Raw genomic sequence first — 8905 nt, forward strand, 5'->3', positions numbered from 1 at the left:
GACATCAATTACACTTTGATAGAATACTTCTTTGAGAAATATTAGAGATTCTTGATTTCCAATACTGTTGAAAGTTTGAAATTTATTGGAAGATTTATTGTATATTCCAATGGTTGAAGAACAAAGCATTAATCATTATCTACTACCATAACTTGGAAATCCCTAAATAATATATGCAATGTTCATAAAGAGAAAATCATTATAGGTTACAAACACTAACTGGCAAAGACTATTTTAGTGCACAAATAAGTGGGATGCTTAGACCACCTACCAGTATTTAAATTTTTTTCCCTTTTGTACTTTCAATTAAATTTTAAAGACCTATAATATATTTATGTTTATATTTACAATCCAAATATAAATTAGAATGTTAACATGTACTAGAGATGACAAAATATACATTCCTTGGCAATATCAGAACTTTTGTTTCATTTAATCAACTGTACATGATTAATTTAGTTGACATTTGTGAGAAAATGAATGTTTGATTACTCTAAACTCTTGATGGTGAAGTAATAATACTACCTAATAACTTGTTTTCATGCTTGCAATTTTTTAATTGAACTCACCACACAAAAAGCAAAGTCTTCTAGAAGCTAGAATTCAACATTTGCATATATTTAATTATTCCTCTACACTAAGTGCCTTTGATTATCTTTTTCTCAAAAGTAGAAAATGTTGTACTTCTCTTACCAACATAGTCATAGCACATATCCTAAAATTCCTATTACTAGGAACTAACTTAAATGTATGTAACGATTTTGTGGGAATTAGTTAATTATTCAAAATTCATGGTTATTCATGCATACAAAGTAGAAAATATTTCTCTTTTAAAATTATTTTGTTTTCTGGAAGATCTCAGTATAAAAAGTGCATGAACAATATAACAACTATTTCAGAGTTTTTAAAAATATATTTTATGGGTTAGATGCATATGATGTTTATTTATAATGTATATTTATCTGATTAGAGTATTTGAGAAGACCTATAAAATTACACAAGAAGTCCAGCTGGCATGGCTCAATGGTTGAGCATCAACCTGTGAACCAGGAGGTCATGGTTCCCCATTAGGGTACATGCCCGGGTTGCAGGCTTGATGCACAGTGTGAGGCATGCAGGAGGCAGCCAAACAATGATTCTCTCTCATCATCCATGTATGTTTCTGTCTCTTTTTCCCTCTCCCTTCCTCTCTGAGATGAATAAAAATATATTTTAAAAAAGAAAAAAAAATTACTAAAATGTAAAGAAAATACTTTAAAAATTGTTCAATTTGTAAGAAGACTAGGTAATAATGACCTGGAATAACAGTTTTTATCATTAATTAAACATTAAATTTTGCTAAAACAAAATTAAAACCAAAAGGTCATATGAATCTCATAATGTAATAAAAGGAAACATCAAAGGAGAGTTGCTTTGAACACTTTAAAAGTTTCTTATATTACCTTACTTAAATGGACTTAAATAAGGCCCATTCATTTATTCATTCACTTCATTTAATGTATATGTATTTAATACTTACTACACACCAGCCATATTTATTAACTAGTGAGTCTTAGCAGGAAAATAATACCTAGTTGTGCCCTTTAAGATAATTCAATCTGGAGCTCCAGGTCCCATTATTTTAATAGCAAAGACTAACTAGTTAGTGTCAAACTTAAGCCTTTCACTTAGGTTTTGGTATCCTTCACCCTGGTCAGTCTTCCCAAAATATTTTTTTCTTTCACTCTTTCTTGTCCAATGCTCTAAAACCTGCTGCCAATTAAACATCATATATTGCTCTGTTCTGTTATCATTACTGGAGACAAGTAAGCCTTATCATCATCCTATATAATAAAAGGCTAATATTCAAATTGTCCCCTTGACAGAGAGTTCAACAGAAGTTCAACCTGGAGTTCGACCAGGGGGAGGAGCCAGCTGGCCAACCGCCTGAGGTCCCTCTCCCCAGCTGGCCCAGCCTGATCGGCTCCAATCCAGGTGGGCCAGTCATGCTAAGGGATACCACCTATGCAGGAATTTGTGCACCACCGGGCTTCTAGTCTGATTATACTTAGGATGTCATTCAGAGATTTCCTGTCTTTATACATGCTAATGTGATATTGGGTTTATTCTTAATCTTTCAAAACCAGTTGAAATTTATTTTTTCCTATATATGGTGAGAGACCACCAGTTATAATCAATTTGTTTCTATAGGATCTTAATTTTCCTACACAATTTGGCTTATGCAACAAATATTGAGAAAGGTACAAATTTACTCTTCATAAAAAGATAATTACCTAACAGAAGAAGAATATTATAGACATTACACTCTATTATTAAAATAATTAATTAATTAAATACAAATTACATGCTTTTGTTCATAGACTAAAATAATTACAGCACTATTTTCTCTGTTATATGTATAGTGTCAAAACTTAGAAAATGATAATCCTTTTAAAATGCGCTCATTTGTACTTGTATTATCCAAGCCATCATTGAATTTCTCTTGATTTGGAGACAGCCATAATATGTTTCAGGTCATGGGATCAGTTATTATCCAAGTGTGCTAGTTCCTTTTTTTCTTCTTCTTACAAAGGAAGAGAAAATACATTAGAAACTAAATCCTGGGCACCAAGTACCGGTATTGCATATCTTATTTTTCCACATGTGTAATTTTGGAAGGTAAGATGAGATTGATTTTGGGTCAAATTCTATTATAGCTAGAACTAGAAAAGATACTCCTTTTAAAAAGGCCATGAGTTCATAACATTTATGTTTAATGTTATTTATTTTTAATTTTTATATGAAGTTTATTCTTTCAATAACCTGCACACTTAGATTAATCTTTCTCTAATTTTTGTAAATATACCCCCTTTTCTTTTATAATTCTCACTAGAGGCCTGGAATACAAAATTCGTGCACAGGTATGGTCCCTAGGCCATCTTCCCCAGCTACCTTCAGCCGGCCCGGCCCCCTGCCGCCACCCAACCCTGGTTCCCCATTTGCCATTGGGTGATTGGTGCTTACCGGCCGTGGAAAGGAACCAGTGGTGGTCAGTGCACCTCATAGTGACTCGTCCAGCTGCCATTCTGGTCATTCTGCCATTAGGGTCAATTTGCATATTACTCTTTTTTAATTTCTTTATTGATTAAGGTATTACATATGTGTCCTTATTCCCTCGTTATCCCCCACTCCCCATTCATGTCCCCACCCCTTTGTTGCCTGTGTCCGTTGATTAGGCTTATATGCATGCATATAAGTCCTTTGGTTGATCTCTTCCCCTTACACATGATCTCTTCCCCTCTACTCCTTTATTATATAAAACAGAGGCCTGGTACACTGATAGGAGCCAGCTGGCCTACACTGATGGGGTCCTCAGGCTAGGATGGAGGGTCCCTGATGGAGGCGGGGCTGGCCTTGGTGAGGGGCCATGGGCAGTTTGCAGGCTGGCCACGCCTCCAACCGGGGAGGGGGTCTCCACTTGGGGGCGGGGCTAGCCTGGGTGAGGGGCTGCAGCAACACTTCTGATTACAATGTGGGTCCCTGCTGGGGGTGGGGCCAGCCTGGGTGAGGTACCATGGGTAGTTTGCAGGCTGGTCACTCCCACTGCTTTATCAGGAAGGCCATCTGGAATAATGTCCAGAAGATGTCCAGTCTATCTGGTCTAATTAGCATATTACCCTTTTATTAGTATAGATGTCTCATTCACTTTCATTCTAGAGTTATTTCATTGTTTCTCACAATTGGTTACAGTAAGAGAAAGAAATGTTTTGTTTTATTTTATTTTATGTGTCTATTCTTTTGAAGTTATCTTATTGAGAAGTAGGAAATAAAATATACAGAAATAAAAGTTTATTTTATTTTTCTATTGTAGAAATGAAGTAAATTCTAGTTAATTAGAGCTTGAAGTAATTATTTTCAAAGTAAACTGTCAAAATTAATCATATTGACGTTTTGTAATATATATAAATGTGTTTTAAGTCAAAGAAAAAACTCATTCTATGCAATTATTTTTAGCAATATAATTATTAGTGGCACCATTAAGTGGGCTGTTAAGAAGCATACCATTTGTTATTTTGGAGTTCTCAATAACCCTTGTGCAAATATAAATGTAAATACAGGATTAGTTAATTTATTAATAATTTATTTAGAATATTTGTCAATTATGTATTCTGTGCCAAATAATCTTCCAAGTCTAGAGACACCACAATAAACAAGAGATTTATATGTCTTTCCTCCCATAAAGTTACAAAACAGTTGAGAAAACATCTAGTTAAAGAAAGGATTATAATGTAGCCTGATTAATGTTATGATATGAAAAATTAGAATTTTATGGGAGCCTATGACCATGGAACAAAACCTATGTTAGATATGGTCTTCCTGAGGATGCCATATTTAGGTTAAGAGATAGAGAGTGAATAGGACTTTGTTATACAAAAGGTGGAAGTTGGGTACATAGTAGAAGTGCTGACCTTGTGGAGTGAATGTCATCTATTTTTTTTTTTTTTAATAGAGAGATGCTCCATTTATTGATTTGTGCACTACAACAAAGGGCCTTGAGCAATGCCTAAGATAAAATGGCTGTTGTGGAAATGATTATTTAAAATAAACTTAATAGAATTTTAAAATAGCTAATAAATGTATTCCTTTTATTCTGTGATAGAATCAGACATAGTTTTTAAAAAGGTAAATAGGAATTTTCTATTCTATTTTAATTTTTTCTAATATGGAACAACAAATTTCTACATAATCCCTATATGCAGCATATAAGCCTAACCAATGGACACTGACAAGAGGGGGGAGAGGGCATGAGTGGGAGGGATGGGGGGGTAATGGAGGAATAAGATCACATATGTAACACCTTAATCAATAAAGAAATTAGAAAAACAACAACAAACAAATAAAACCTACTCTTTAACCCAATAATATAAAATTGTGAACACAGCCATGTTCCATGACTGATGATAACCTTAATGGGATATGGTATTTGTCCTCCCCTTCCTTCAATGACAATATGTATTTTTACCTTAAAAATTATAATGATTTAAAATTATGCTAATTAATAATTGAATTTAGCAAATGGGCCATATGGAAAAGGATTATGTAGAATGTCATCTATTTTTAAGAGTCAGACAATATCCAAAGGACAAAAATAAGTGATTGAAGGGACTTAGGTAGTGAATAATCAGATTTGTATTTTTAGAAATGTTAGTTAAAATTGAATTTTGAGTTGAAGAGAGACAAGACTAGAGAAAATAGCAATTAGGAGGCTGTTTCAGAACTGCAGTAAGGGAGGATAATGGCCTAGAACAGTATGGGAAAATGATGATAGAAAAATTGAAAATAATCAATATTTAAAACATCAAAAAAGCCTGTTGAATTTAACATCAAAATGTTACAAGAATCTGACTATTGCTCACCATCTGCCTTGCCCCCATCCTGGTACAAACCAACAACAAATATTATCTCAATTATTGCAATAACCTCTTAATTAAAGTTATCTGATTTAGACAATAAAAGATTTGCCTGGCAACCCTGTTTCTTACTGCTCTCCCACCTTCTGCCTCTTCTCCCATGTCAGTCTCTTCTTAACATGGTAGTCAGAGTACCATTATAAAATTGTAATGTAATTTTGAAAAGTTCTTAAAAATTCAATTGGGCAAGATGTGCTTTTTTTATACACTGCTGGGTAAAAATTGCTAATATTTTGTCTAGGATCTTTGCATTTATGTTAATAAGTCCTTTAGTCTTCAATTTATCTTTCTCAGTTTGCTATGGCCAGGTTTTACTATTAAGGTTATAGTCTCTTAGTTAAATGACTTACGGAGTAATCTACTTCATTTTGATTCTCTGCAAATTTGTTTATAAGATTAGATTTATATTTTGCAATTAGGTAGAATTTACCTGAAAACTACTTAGGCCTTCTTTTTGTTATCATTTTATATTTGAAAATACTGATACAAATTTATTTGTTAAAAGACAATGTTTTTGAGTCAATTTTTATAACATTATTTTCTAGGAAATTGACAATTTTTACAAATTTTCAAGCTTATTGTCATAAAATTCTTCATTGTATTCTCTTTGTATCTCTACTTGTGTTCTCTCTCACATTGTTCACATGTGTTGTTGTTCTTATTGATTAATTTTGCCAGCATCAATGCAGTTTTATTTTTAAAATAATAAACATTTTCTTGCTGATTCTCTGTATCATATTTGTTTTGAATTTCATAAATTTCTAATTTTATATTTATTATCTACTAATTTCTATATTCTTTGATTTATTCTAGTTTTCATGTATTATTTTGTTTTTTGTGTTTAAGATTCTATAATTTTTTTTCTATTTGTCAAAATTTATGTAACTGTTAAATGTAGAAGTCAATTGATTCAGTTTATTTTATTTTATCTTGGCAAGAATCCTATACAATAAAAGCCTAGTATGCAAATGACCCAACGCCTGGTCGGTGGGGGTGGGGCCAACAAGTGGGCTGCACCAGGGCAGCCAAGGCAGGTGCCAGTGGGCAGAGGGAAGGGATGGTGATCAGGGGCAGTGGTGACTGGCAGTGGTGGAGGGTTGATCAGGGGGTGGGGCCAGCCACTCACTGGCCTGCACTGTCCCCCTGTGGGCTTTTGGATCTCCTCCCACAGAGGGGGGCCAAATTGTGGCTTAGGCAGGAGTGGGCCTAAGCCATCAGTTGGACATAACCCAGGGGCTCCTGGTCTGCAAGAGGGTGCAGGCCGGGCTGAGGGACCCCTTGAGGAAACAAATTTTCATGCATCGGGCCTCTAGTATTTCATAAGTAGTGCTATGTAATTCCTATTGGTTATTTTACCATCTATATGAATTTCCTGAATAATGAACTAGTTACCTAAGTAAAAATCTCAAGAGATGAACACTTAAGTGTTAAGCATAAATATGGTAATTAGTGTTATCTATTTTAATAGATTTGATACATTTTAGTACTTATTCTTATTTTCCAAGCACAAGTTTTCCTATCTTTGGCTAATGGGAATCCAAGTGCCTTCTGTGACCTTGCATAGTGTGTAACACAGATTTCTGAAATGCCAAGGTAACCAGACTCATCTTGGATATTTCTACTCATACCTTGGAATCACACACATCACCAAGGAACACTGGTAGTTTCTTTTAGTGGAGAAATATATTTGGAAAATATATCTCGGTGGTATGCTTGCTTTTTCTTTTTTTAATATATATTTCATTGATTATTTTACAGAGAGGAAGAGAGAGGGATAGAGAGTTAGAAACATCTATGAGAGAGAATCATTGATCAGCTGCCTCTTGCACACCCCCTACTGGGGATGTGCCCACAACCAAGGTACATGCCCTTGACCAGAATCGAACCTGGGACCTTTCAGTCCGCAGGTTGATTCTCTATCCACTGAGCCAAACCACTTTTGGCATATGTTTGCTTTTTCTACTGGGTTGTCATAGTTTCCCAGGCATTTTAGTGGAGAACTAAGATACATGTATTTTATTTATTTTAAAGGAAAAAAATAAGTTCTACCTTCCAATGCTACCCAGATGGGAACTCTTATGGCATTGTTCTGGGTTTCTCTCAGAAAGGGAAACTTTTACAATGTCCAGAGTCCTACATGTCCTGCAAATGAAGGAGGAGTATGCCCTCAAATGTCTTGCAGCAGGTACTTAACTCAAGTGGCACCAACTTTGATTTCTAAACGAAACAAAGAGGAGAGTGGTGGAATGTACATCATAAATCCAAAGAGAGCCCAGGAGGAACTTTTGCGGGCAGCTCATGTCATCATTACCACTGGCTGATGCCAGTCTCATATTCTCTAGGAATACTGGTCAATGGGCTGAAGATAACAGCTTCCCCTGACACCACTTATATTGCTTCCCACTTTATTCACAATCCAGATCAATGGCAACCTTTTCTGGCGGTTATTGATCCCAAGGCTGATCACAGAGGCACCTTACATTAACCTGCCCACCATTGCTCTGTGTCACACAGATTCTCCTCTGTGCTATGTGGGCATTGCCATCCCTTGCAATAACAAGGAGGCTCATATAGTGGTCTGATGTGGTGGACGGTGGCCCAGGACAGATTGCCCATGCACGGCACCAACTTTTGTGAATACCCATGGTGGTCATGCCTGATCTCCACTTCTACAGAGATCCTAAAGAGATTGCAAAGGAAGAGCAGGCTGCAGTAGAAAAGGCTGTGGCCATGGAAGAATTTCAGGGAGAATGGACTGCTCCAATTCCTGAGTTTACTGTTAATAAATTCAAGGTTGTGGACTGGGCTGAAGGCACACAGGTGGCATCTGTACCTATAAAGCAGTTCCCTACTGAAGACTGGAGCTATCTGCCATCATTGAAGACTGGTGAGCAGCCCCCACTGCTCAGGCCACTGAATGGGTAGGGATAACCACTGAGTGGTCTTAAACTGTTCTAACACAAACTCTTAACAGAATAGAAATAAAGTTGAGGGGAAATAAATAGTTTCTAAAAAAGTGGTCAAAGAAAATATAGAAATGGCCAACAAGTACATTAATTATTAAAACATAAGGGTTAACTTGTTCCAGAATGGTCCCTAGAAACAAAAAAGTAGAGTTCATACACTGCTGTAAACTTTGTGGTGATTAATTATGGCCTGGTGACTGAGAAATTTATTCCTGGTACATATGAAGATTTGGACCTCAGCCCCTTATCGTATGAAGGGAACATGCCAAGTATTGCTTCTATGTTGAGTTATTATATGGCTGCTAGAGGCCCGATGGATAAAGATTTGTGCAAGAATGAGCCTTCCTTTCCCTGGCTTTCAGCACCACCTTCACTCTGGTGGGAGCTGCCTTCTGCCTTCCCATGCTGCTCAGAGGCCTGGAGTGGCTGGGTGGTGCAGAGCACCTGCATCCTTGCCATGGCAACTATGAAAGCATCCCACCCCACCTC

This window comes from Pipistrellus hanaki (genome assembly GCF_964339955.1).
Source record: "Pipistrellus hanaki genome assembly, chromosome: X".
NCBI lineage: Eukaryota > Metazoa > Chordata > Mammalia > Chiroptera > Vespertilionidae > Pipistrellus > Pipistrellus hanaki.